This window comes from Perognathus longimembris, chromosome 6 (genome assembly GCF_023159225.1).
Source record: "Perognathus longimembris pacificus isolate PPM17 chromosome 6, ASM2315922v1, whole genome shotgun sequence".
Classification (NCBI taxonomy): Eukaryota; Metazoa; Chordata; class Mammalia; order Rodentia; family Heteromyidae; genus Perognathus; species Perognathus longimembris.
The window spans coordinates 68972159-68984486 of record NC_063166.1 but is presented as its reverse complement, the minus strand read 5'-3'; the positions used below and the strand labels follow the sequence as shown (position 1 = coordinate 68984486).

General features: G+C 45.3%; 1 protein-coding gene across 3 annotated transcripts in view; it reads left to right on the top strand.

The window, feature by feature from the left end:
• Positions 1–4865: 4865 nt before the first annotated feature.
• The window catches only part of Ncoa6 (nuclear receptor coactivator 6), an 83564-nt gene continuing 76101 nt past the window's right edge, over positions 4866–12328 (top strand). For all 3 annotated transcript variants that reach the window (XM_048349045.1, XM_048349043.1, XM_048349042.1), the window contains exon 1: positions 4866–5037. The gene's annotated coding sequence lies outside the window, so the exon portion shown is untranslated. The remainder of the gene's footprint in view (positions 5038–12328) is intronic.

The window sequence follows — 12328 nt, the reverse complement described above, 5'->3', positions numbered from 1 at the left end:
GTACTAGTGACTCATCCCCTCTTGTCCCCCTCTCTTTTTCTATGGTACTTGGGCTGTTCTATCTCTAAGCTACACCACTCACTTTGTCTATTTTTTTATTTGGATGCTGATCAGACATCTGTGTTCACTTGGGAATTCATCAGGTATCAGGATTTGCACTCATAATGTGTATACTTTTATATCTAGTGTGATAGACTATTAAACATTTTGAAATCTCAAGAATTTTTTTTTTTTCAGTGCTGGGGTTTAAACACTGGGCTTGAGCCCTGTCCCCTGAGCTCTTCAGCTCAAGGCTAGCGCTCTACCACTTGAGACACTGCGCCACTTCAAGTTTTCTTGTGGTTAATTGGATATGAGTCTCATGGATTTTGCTGCCCAGGCTGGCTTTGAACCATGATCCTCAGATCTCAGCCTCTTGAGTAGTTAGGATTGACCCATCGGTACCTGGCTCAATAATTTTGTTTGTGTTTGTATGGTTGTTTTTTTGTCAGTTCTAGGGCTTGGACTCAGGGCCTGAGCACTGTCCCTGGCTTCTTTTTGCTTAAGGCTAGCACTCTACCACTTGAGCCACAGTGCCTACTTAGGGCTTTTTCTGTGTATGTGGTGCTCTGAGGAATGGAACCCAGGGTTTTGTGCATGCTAGGCAAGCACTGTACCCCTAAGCCCATCAAGAAAATTATTTTTTTTTAAAAAAAGTTTAAAATACTAAGAAAACTACCCCACCTTTTTTTTGTCACTTCTTTTTTTTTTTTTTTTTTTGGCCAGTCCTGGCCTGAGCACTGTCCCTGGCTTCTTCCAGCTCAAGGCTAGCACTCTGCCACTTGAGCCACAGCGCCGCTTCTGGCCGTTTTCTGTATATGTGGTGCTGGGGAATCGAACCTAGGGCCTCGTGTATCCGAGGCAGGCACTCTTGCCACTAGGCTATATCCCCAGCCCCATTTTGGTCACTTCTTGATATTGTCCCTGTTTGTTTTTTTAAACCATTTATCACCCTATGTCTTTAATTTTCCAAAGCTTTTTATCCTAAAGAAAAAAACCCATTGTTCATCCAAATTAAGCATTAATGCAGAGAAGAGGCCCACTTTTCAAAGGAGGTCCCTTCCATTTGTCTGAATATTACTAGGTGATACTGTGATAACAAGGCACTTTTCTGCCACCTATTGGTAAATTGTCACAATACCTTTACATAGTACAAGGTTTGCCACATGAGTGGTAGATACCTACTGAGAAGTAATGCCTTTTGTAGGGCACAACTCACCCAACTAAATGTGGTGACCTGTTTTGAGAAACATCCTTGTTCTGAGGAGCCCTGAAGACATTAAAAGACTGATTTCCGACAGGCACGGGTGGCTCATGCTTGTAGTCCCAACTACTCAGGAGGCTGAGATTTGAGGATTGCAGATCGATGCCAGCCTGGGCAAGAAAGGCCGTGAGACTCTTATCTCCAGTAAACTACTCAGAAAAAGCCAAAAGTGGTGCTGTGGCTCCAGTGGTAGAATGGTATCCTTAAGCAAAGGAAGCTCAGGGACAGTACCCTAGGCCTGAGTTCAAGCCTAGGACTGGAGGGGGGAAAATAGCAACTGATATTCTCTAGGTGGATGTTCTTTTTCCCTTCTTTCCCCTTACTCTATTTGTCAGTGGGTTTTTTGTTTGTCTGTTTGTTTTGCTTTTGCCAGTCCTGGGGCTTAAACTCAGGGCCTGAGCACTGTCCTTGGCTTCTTTTTTTTTTTTTTTTGTGCCAGTCCTGGGCCTTGGACTCAGGGCCTGAGCACTGTCCCTGGCTTCTTCCCGCTCAAGGTTAGCACTCTGCCACGTGAGCCACAGCGCCGCTTCTGGCCGTTTTTTCTGTATATGTGGTGCTGGGGAATCGAACCTAGGGCCTCGTGTATCCGAGGCAGGCACTCTTGCCACTAGGCTATATCCCCAGCCCCATTGGCTTCTTTTTTTGCTCAAGGTTAGCACTCTACCACTTGAGCCGCAGCACCACTTCTGGCTTTTTCTATATATGTGGTGCTGAGGAATCAAACCCAGGACTGCATGTATATGAGGCCAGCACTTTTCTACTAGGCCATATTCCCAGCCCTTGTCAAAGTTTTTTTTATTTGTTTTGTTTTTGTTGCCAGTCCTGGGGCATAGACTCAGGGCCTGAGCACTGTCCCTGGCTTCTTTTTGCTCAAGGCTAGCACTCTACCTCTTGAGCCACAGCACCACTTCCAGCTTTTTTCTATATATGTGGTGCTGAGGAATCGAACCCAGGGCTTCATATATAGGAGGCGAACACTTTACCAGTAGGTCATATTCCCAGTCCTGTCAGTGTTTTTTGAAGACATTATTTAAGGATTCACTATTAGTTTTAGCCCATTTAGACTCACATACAAAAGTAGACATTTTCCAAATACCAATTAGACTGTTCATATCAAATGATAATAAATTCATTTTTTCTTTTATGTGTATATGTGTATGTATGTGTAAGAGAGAGTGTGTTCTGGAACTTGAACTCAGGATCTTTTTTTTTTTTTTTTTTTTTTTTTTTTGGCCAGTCTTGGGGCTTGGACTCAGGGCCTGGCTTCCTTTTTGCTCAAGGCTAGCACTGTACCACTTGAGCCACAGCGCCACTTCCAGCTTTTCTGTTTATGTGGTGCTGAGGAATAGAACCCAGGGCTTCATGCATGCAAGGCTGGAAGTGAACTGGGCACCAGTGTCTCATGCCTGTAATCCTAGATACTCTGGAGATTGAGATGTGAAGATGATGGTTTGAAGCCAGCCCAGGCAGAAAAGTCCATAGGACTTTGATCTCCAATAAATCACTCAGAAGCCGCCAGAAGTGGTGCTGTGGGCACAAAGAGACTCAGGGATAGCACACCCCGAGAGGAGAAAAAGAAAAAAGAAAGCTAGAGGCAGAGCTGTGGCTCAAGTGGTAGACTGGTAGCCTTAAGTAAAAAAGCGCAGGGACAGCATCCAGACTCTGAATTCAAGACCTACGACTACTATAAAAATAATGGTAATTGCTTTGAGAAGACACCATGATTTCAAATTAACCTATGAGCTGAAAACATATTTTGCATTTAAATGAAAAAAATTGAAATTGAAATTTAAAAATAAAATATCAAACCAGGTACTGATAGCTCACGCTTCTAATCGTAGCTACTCAGGAGGCTGAGCTCTAAGGATTTGGGTTCAAAGCCAACCTAGGCAGGAAAGTCCATGAAACTCTTATCTCCAACTAACCATCAGAAAAATGGGAGTGGAGCTGTGGATCAAAGTCATAGAGCACTATCCCTGAGCGAGAACACTCAGGGACAGCACCCCGGCCCTGAGTTCCAGCCCCATGACTGGCAAAAATACACAAATAAAATACACTATCATAATGAAATCCATTTTGTATGATTAATATGAGTTGATTAAAAAGTTATTTCAAGCTGGGTGCCAGTGACTAACAGCTGTAATCCGTAATCCTAAGTACTCAGGAGGCTCTGATCTGAGGACTGAGGCTCAGAACCAGACCAGGCAGGAAAGTCCATCAAACTCTTACCTCCAGTTAAGCATCAGAACAGCTGGAAGTAGATATGTGGCTCAAGTGGTAAAACATTAGCCTAGCAAAGCAGCTCAGGAACAGCACCAGGCCCTGAGTTCAAGTTCCAGGACTGGCACACCTGTTATTTTAAAAAGAAAAGGAAAAATTTTCAAAGGTATCAGCCCTAAAAAATCGTGTGTGTGTGTGTGTGTATGTGTGCTGGAACTGAGACTTGAACTCAGAACCTCGTGTTCTCACTTAGCCTTTCTGCTCAAGATTAGAGCTCTACCACCTGAACCACACTTCACTTCTGGCTTTTTGGTGGGCCTTAATTGGAGATATGAGCCTTAGGGACTTTCTTTCCTTTTCCTGGCTTCACACCTGTGCCTGTCTATTTGGCTCTTTTCTTCTCTTTTTAAAAAGAGAAATAAGGAGCCATCAGATTATTTTTAGTAGAGGAGTGACATGATCAGACTTCTGATTTAGAAACATTGTAGATGTGCATATGAGAAAGCTGGGAGTGGCTCCTGAGCCAGTCGAAGGGCATAGTATGTGCTTGGTATTTGGGGGAATTATAATCCCTGACTCCCTTTCTTATATAGGGCTAATATGACTGAGCTGCTCATCTTCTGTAATGCTCGTAATACATCCTTAACTCCCACTTTACAGATAAAGAAAGCTGAGTTCCCGAAAGGAAGAGAAAATGAGGAAGCTGTATGAGAGCAGATCCGAATCCAGGCCTGGATGATCTGCAAGTCCCAGGGATGGTTTCTCTGCATTTGACTGGAGGCGAAAGGCCACATTCATTTGCTCATTGAAGGATTACATTTTTTGAGCACCTACTGAGTTTGATAGGGTGCTGGTGATAATGGGAAAAACCAGGAGGAGATTCATAAAGAATACCAAAGGCAGCTGCTATCTCTATTACCATGGTGACTACCTGATGCAAAGCTAACAACGGCATTATTACACACTAACGTGACAAGCATCTTGCCAAATGCTTTGCACTTCTTCCCTTCTGTCCTCTTCCCAGGGAAGTATCCCCAGTATTTCAGACGGGCAAAGTAAGGTTTGGACATGTGCAAGGGTAGCCAGGCAGGATACGCGGGCCAAGCCACTGAGGAGATCGCGGCAACCCCAAGCAGACAGACATCCACGGGCATCCGCGCGCAGCACCAAGCACTCAGCACCCCAGTGAGCCGGCGCGCACACCACAGCCCGCTCGCGGGGACGCTGGGTCACGTGGACAGGGCCCCGCCCCTCGGTCCCGCCCCGCCCCCGCCCGCGCTCCCTCCCTCTCTCTCTCCCTCCCTCCCCCTCCCTCCCCGGCCCGGTCCGGCCCATCCCCCTCCCCACCGGCTCCCTGAGGCCCTGCCGGGTCGGGCTGCGGGCGGCCGGGCGCCGACGGGTGGACAGACGGGCGCACGCGAGGACGGGCGGACGGACGCACGGAGGGCGGCGGGGCACGCACGGCCCGGGCCGGCGCTCCGAGGCCCGCCCGGGAGGGCCGGGGCCGCGCTCAGGTGAGGCGACGGCGACGCGGGCCCGTAAGGGGTGGGCCTGCCGGGCGTCCGCGGGCCCGGCCCGGCTAGCTTCGCGGGGAGCAGGCGCCGCCCGGGCCCGGCGCGGGAAAATGGCGCCGGGCGGCCGTGCAGCTCGGTCGGAGTGCGGGCCCAGCCCGAAGCCGCCCCGCCCGGCCGCCCGCCCGCCGTGCTCGTGTCCCCGTCGCCATGTTGGGGAGCGGGCCCCGGGCCTGCGGGCGGGGGCACGGGAGGGAGCGGCGGCGGGACCCGGGGCTGGGGAGGGTGCGGGACGCGGGGTTCGGGGCGCCGAGGGAGTGCAGGCCCGGCTGGGGGGCTGCGCGGGGTGGCGCTCCAGGCCCGAGGACCTGGCCGTAGCCGGACGCGGGGTCGCGGCCCGGGACGCAGAGGAAAGACACCGGGTTCGAATGGAACCGGGCTCCGGGTCCGTGGGCTGAGAGGATGGCCGGCCGTACAGTTGGGTTAGCCCGCGGGCAGTGTTCCGAACCCCGAGGCAGATCGGTCCTGGGGCTGGGGGTGGAGGCCCGGGGACCAAGCACCGGGTGTCAGGGCTGGAGTAGTTCTTTGCGAGAAGGGAGGAGGCTGTTGCTTAGAAATGGGGGGGGGGGGTGGTCCAGAGGCCAAGATGAGATTAGGGTAGTCCTGGGGTCCTGAGGCTGAATTGCAAGTCCTTAGGACTCCCGAGGAGCTGAAGACCTCGGAGCCAGCCCCCGGGACCTTCCACTCCCTGCTAGGGAGAGCAACAGGAAAAGAGAAGAAAGAGCTTGTTGGGGAGAGAAAGGGGAAGGGGCTGAGGGTTGGCATTCGAAGCTGGTCATCAAACTGGGGTGCAGAGAGTGGAACTGGTTGACAAGAAGAGAGAGAAACTCTTATCAATTTAGGGAGTTCTGTGTGACTTTAAAAGGAGGGACCCGGCTGTTTGGGGGCGGTAACCCGAGGTGTCTTCCTAGGAAGGGGACTGCCCACTGCCTAAGCAGGGTCACCTGGGGAGGTCATCAGACAGGCCTCATTGAAGCAACTAAAAATGATGAAGAAGAGTGAATGTGTACAGACTACAAAGGTCTTAGAAGTCATGTTATGGTTCTAAGCTGGATAGTGATTTTAGTGGCGACATAGTAAGGTTAACATCGTACACTTTGGAAATTGTCTGCTGCCTTCTCGTTTAACACACGTTGCCTTAAAGGGATTTGCTAGCTGAGAGAAAAGTGTTAAGAAATCAAGCATGACAGCATTAATTTGTTTTTGTGACAAGTTTGCCAGTAGAAAGGCTGAGGAAGATACAGAGTAGTATAAGTAATTAGCTATTTGATATGTCCTAGCTCACCTGAATCTGTACAAAAAAAAAATGTTAACCTTCATGAACGTCTTCTTTGAGTTTTAAGAGATGCTCCTTCTCTTCTGTTTACTGCTCAGCAAAAGGTTACAAAAATGTAAAGGAAAAAAGAAAAGCCGGGCACTGGTACCTGACACCTGTAATCCTAGCTACCTAGGAGGCTGAGATCTGAGGATAGCAGTTCGAAGCCAGCCCAGGTAGAAAAGTTTGTAAGACTCTCATCTCCAGTTAACCACCAGAACATAGGAAGTGAAGCTGTGGTAGAGCACTAGCCTTAAGCAGAAAAACTCTAGGACAGCACCTAGGCCCTGAGTTCAAGCCCAATGACCAAAATGGGGGAAGAAGAAAGAAACATGAACAATGATAGAGACCTGGGATCTCTATCATATTCAGTTTAATTGAACTTCCATCATGATAGAGGAGAGTTCAAAGTTCACATGGTTTTGAGAGCGTTCGGAGGCAAACTATGCAAATCAGTCATTGATGTATTCTTCATATCCATGAGTTTTGCATGGGAGACTTCAACCATTTGCTAGGTTGAAAATAGTCTTTTAAAAGCATTGAAAGTGTAGCATTTGTTTTCTTGTCATTATTACCTAAACCAGACATTGTAACAACTGTTTACATAGTATTTACATTGTATTAAGTATTATAACTAATCTGGTAAGATTGAAAGTATCTGGGGATATACAAACATTGCACCATTTTATATAGGGGACTTGAGCATCTGCAGATTTTGTTATCTTAGGGGTTCTAGAATCAGATTTTGGCTGGAATATATCCAAACCCCATGGAATCAAAAAAGACTAACAATCTGTGTGAGGTGGCTCACACCTGTAGTCCTAACGACTCAGGACCATAGCTTAATGTCAGCCTCTGGCAAAAAAAAGTTCATGAGACTCCATTTCAACATAAAAGCTGACTATGGTGGTGTGCACTTGTCATCCCAGCTATGCAGGAAATATTAATAGTGGGGAATCATGGTCCGGTCTAGCCCAGGCATAAACACCTATTCAAAAAATAGCTAGAAGTAAAAAAGGCTGGGGACACATAGCTAAAGTGGTAGAGTTCCTGCATGAGATAAGCATTAGGCCCAGAGTTCAAAATCCTAGTACACCTTAATCCTCAGAAAGGACTTCCAGGGATTGGGGATGTAGCTCTGTGTCTGCCTAGCATATATAAGGCTCTGGATTTTACTTCTAGCACATAAAAGAAAAAAAAGGAGGGAGGTGGACATGAGGGTTTGAGGTGATAATGTTCTGGGTCTGTCTTTTCTCTGTGTGTGTGCCAGTACTAGGGCTTGAACTCAGGCTCTTAGCTTTTTCACTCAAGGCTAGTGCTCTACCATTTGAACAACAGCTCCAATTCCTGCTTTTTGCTGGTTAATTGGATATAAGAGTCTTACTGACTTTTCTGCCTGGGCTGGCTTCAAATGTGATCCTCATATCTCACCTCCTGAGTAGCTAGGATTACAAAGTGTGAGCCACCAGCAGGGAAGTCTGACTTTATCTATGCCAGTGTGCCCTTTAATATCTATTGAAGCATGTTAGACCCCTTAGAATATTTTTTGTTGTATAAAATAAAGCACATTGGATTATGAAGGAAACCAGTTATACCAAAATACATTTATTAAAATGTGTGTTTTTATTAAAATTTTAATTTTTTGTGCTAAGGATCAAACCAGGACCTGTGCATAATGGCAAATGGTCATACTGTACCACTGAGCTATAAACCAAGCCCTGTATATACAAGAAGCCAGATTTAGTGATGGTTCTGTTTTTGTAAGACAATTAGCATAAATAATACTTCCAAGATCTCTGTAACAACTGTGGTATAATGTAAGGATATTAGTGATTTTGTTGTTAGAGTTACAGATATTTCTATTAGAGTGATTTGTTCCATGTACTCATATTCAAATAAAACACTGGCTTTTAGATAGATTATGTTCATGAAAACAAAGAGGTTTGTTTTTCCTATTCAAATTAATAGATTGTCTCCTGAACTTCATGTGTAGATTTACCTATGTGAACCCCCAGATTTTCTATTCCTGCCACCAGTCATGGGTGACTGACATTTAATATATGGCAAGACTTAGCTAATGTAGGCTGTGGGCATGGCTCAAATGGTAGTGTGAGCCCCTGAGTTTAAACTGCAGTGCCACCAAAAACAAAAACAAACAAACAAAAAAACAGGTAGTCAAGTGGATGTGAAGCATTATACTAGGCTCTCATGATTCAAAAGTCTAAAGCAGAATCATTTCACTTTGGTTATTCAGACCTAAGAGAGAAGTAGATAGGTAAATAGTGATAGTTCGGAGTGCTAATTATTAAATATTGTAAGGACACAGAGATAGATGTGTCTTTGTTCTGTTAACCAGGGAATGTTGTGAAGGAGTGACTTTTGAAATGTATTCTGAAAGATGTAAGAGTTTGCAAGTCAGAGTTGGATAGTTTTTCAGGCAGTGTGGCTGAATGGACTGGAGTATGAAGCATAAAGTTTGTGTGAACGTGAGGCAGAAATGAAACTGGAAAGCTAGTGTAGAATCTGGTTGTGAAGGACCTTGCTAAGGAGTTCAGCCTGAATCCTCAGATGAGTAGGAGGCTAGGTTTTTGAGAAGGGAATGTATTAGGAGGCTTCATTTTTTAGGATATGAATGAGGGCTCTTTTGAAAGGATAGACTGAAGTCTACAGCCATACTACCCTGAATGTTCCTGATCACATCTGAAAGGATAGACTGAAGAGTAGGGAAGAAATAATGAGGGCCTGAACTAAGGCGGAGATATTGTGGGCATTGAGTGGAATTCAAATTTCCAAGTGGTGGTCATTGAGATCCTGTGTGGCAAAGAGGGAGGATTTTTAAATAATTCTAATTCAGGATTTTCTTCCCTTTTTGCCAATCCTGGGGCTTGTACTCAGGGCCTGGGTGCTGTCCCTGATCTTATTTTGCTCATGGCTAGCACTCCACCACTTGAGCCACACCTCCACTTTGGGCTTTTTTTTTGGTAGTTTATTAGAGATCCTGGGTCACTGGGCTGGTTTCGAACCGAAATCTTCAGATATCAGCCTCCTGAGTAGCTAGGATTACAGATAAAAGCCACAAATACCTGGCTCCCTTCATCTTTTAAAAAATATCCTGAACTTTATTGGGTGCTGGTGGCTCCTAGCTACTGAAGAGGCTGAAATCTGAAGATTGCTGTTCAGAGACAGCCTAGGCAGGAAACTTTGTGAGACCCATATCTCCAATTAACCACCAGAAAACCAGAAGTTCCACTCTGGCTCATGTGGAAGAGCACTAGTCTTGAGCTAAAGAGCTCAGAGACAGTGCCCAGGCCCTGAGTTTAAGCCCCACCACTGACCAAAAACAAAAAAAGAAAAGAAAAGAAAGATAAAGGGGAAAATTCTTATAGATAATAAGAGAATTTTTTGGAGGGTAGAGTAATAGGCTTTTAGAAACAATTATAAAGCTGTTAAATGTGTAGTTTTTCCTCAGAAACATAAGAGGTGTCAACAGATATAAAAGATAATGGAAGATATAGAAAGTAGGAAAATTATAGCTACCTTTGGTAAGGTTCAGTGGCCTATGGTCCATAGGTCAAATCTGGTCTACCACCTGTTTTTTTTTTGTTGTTTTTTTTTTTTGAAGTTTGTTTGTTTGCCGGTCCTGCGGCTTGAACTCAGAGCTTGGGCTCTGTCTCTGAGCCTCCCTGTACTCAAGGCTAGCACTCTACCACTTGAGCCACAGCCCCGCTGCCAGACTTTTCTGTTTATGTGGTGCTGAGGAACTGAACTCAGGGCTTCATGCATGCTAGGCAAGTACTCTACCACTAAGCCACCTTCCCAGCTCTACCACCTGTTTTTGTAAATAAAGTTTCATTGGCACATAGCCAACTTACTCATTTGCATGTTGTGTGGGTGCTTTTGTGATACCAGTGGGGGAGTTGGGCAGTTGTGGAAGAGTTGTGTTTGCTCACCAAGCTGAAAATATAATGCTTTATAGAACATTTCTAATCCTTTGTCTACAAATCTGCATGTTAGACTTTGCCATCCATTTTGAACTGTGGAGAATAACCATCTTGGCTCTACCATTGTGGACTAGATCCTCCATGTTCCTGAAACATGGCATAGATCCTATGATATTTTCTGTTTGTCATTGAGAGCAGGGTCTGCTATTGTGAAGTCCATTGTGTAGCAACTGTAATACTGCCAGGTTTACACTGCTTAAACCAAGCTGGGTCTTGTTCTGCCATTTTTTTACTGGGGGAATATATATATATATATTATTTTTATTTTTTATTTATTTCCTGGGACTTGAACTCAGGACCTGGGCACTGTCTCTGAGCTTCTTTTCCTCAAGGCTAGCATTCTACCACTTGAACCACAGAGCCATCTGGTAACTTGGGCAGAAATTTAAAAAGTGAGACCCTATCTAGTTTAAAAAAAGAGGGCCGGGAATGTGGTTTAGTGTTAAGAGTGTTTGCCTAGCATGCATGAAGCCCTGGGTTTGATTCCTCAGTACCACCTAAACAGAAATAGTCAGAAATGGCAGTGTGGCTCAAGTGGTCGAGTGCTAGCCTTGAGGAAAAGCTCAGGGACATTGCCTAGACTCTGAGTTCAAGCCCCAGGACTAGCCAAAAAAAGAAGAAAAGAAAAAATAAAGACCCTCTTATAACCAGAGCAGCCAGGTGTCATGGCTCAAGCATGTAATCCTAACCACTTGGGAAGCAGAGATTAGGGATTGCCACCCCTGGGCAAAAAAGTTCAAGACTCCATCTTAACACAGCTGGGCACAGTGGTGCTCACTTGTGACAGAGGGAAGCACAAGTAGGAGGAATGCAGTCCAGGCTGGCCCTGGGTATAAAATGAGATCCTGTTTTCAAATTAACCCACACACAAAAAAGGGGGCTGGTGGAATGATTTAAGTGAAAGTGCCTGCTTAGCAAGTACAAGGCCCTGAGTTCAAACCTAAGTACTGCCAGAGCAAAATGGGCTGGAAGCATGGCTTAAGCTGTAGAGCGTTTGTCTTGCCCTGATTCAAGCCCCAGTACTGCGGAAAGAAAAATCTGGAGATTGGTCTGGAGCTCAGATATAGAGCACTTACCTGACATACACAAGGCCTTGCATTTGATCTCTAATACTGCAAAACTAACTAAAAGTAAATTGAAGTGACTGTTGAAGATCCCTGTTGTTACAAAGTTCTGAATTTTAATTATGTCAGACTGTCAAGCTTTTCCTCAAGATTTGAAGTTATTCTGTACATTATCTTCTAGGATCTTCCCTGTTTATTTATTTATTTATTTATTTATTTTGCCAGACCTAGGCGGTGAACTCAGGGCCTGAGCACTGTTCCTGGCTTCTTTTTTGCTCAAGGCTAGCACTCTGCCACTTGAGCCACAGCACCACTTCTGGCCATTTTCTGTATATGTGGTGCTGAGGAATCGAACCCAGGACCTCATGTATACGAGGCAAGTACTCTTGCCACTAGGCCATATTCCCAGCTCCTTCCCTGGTTTTTCTTTACTGCTTAGATTTCTAATTCATCTGGAATTGATTCTTGTGTTTGGTGTAAAGTGGAGCATGGTTTCGTTCTTTTCCCCTGTGTATAAGGGGGAAAAGTGATCCCAATACCATATATTGAGTCGGGCTTGATTTCAGCTTGTGAGTTTTTTTATGAAGTCTGTCTAAGGCTCTAATTTCTACTGTTTGTTGTATGATGTTGGAACAGTTTACTTAACCTCTTTGTACCTCAATTTCCTCATCTTTAAGGGTAGTAATGCTAGAGAGTAGCCTAGTTAGACTGCTTGCCTAGCATTGTTCAGGAGGCCCTGAATTTCCATCCCAAAACCATAAACCTAAATTAAATAAATAAATAAAGTTGTCGAGGGGATAAAATTAGTTAATTCATGTACCTGTAGAACAATTGTAGCACCTACAAAATGCTCA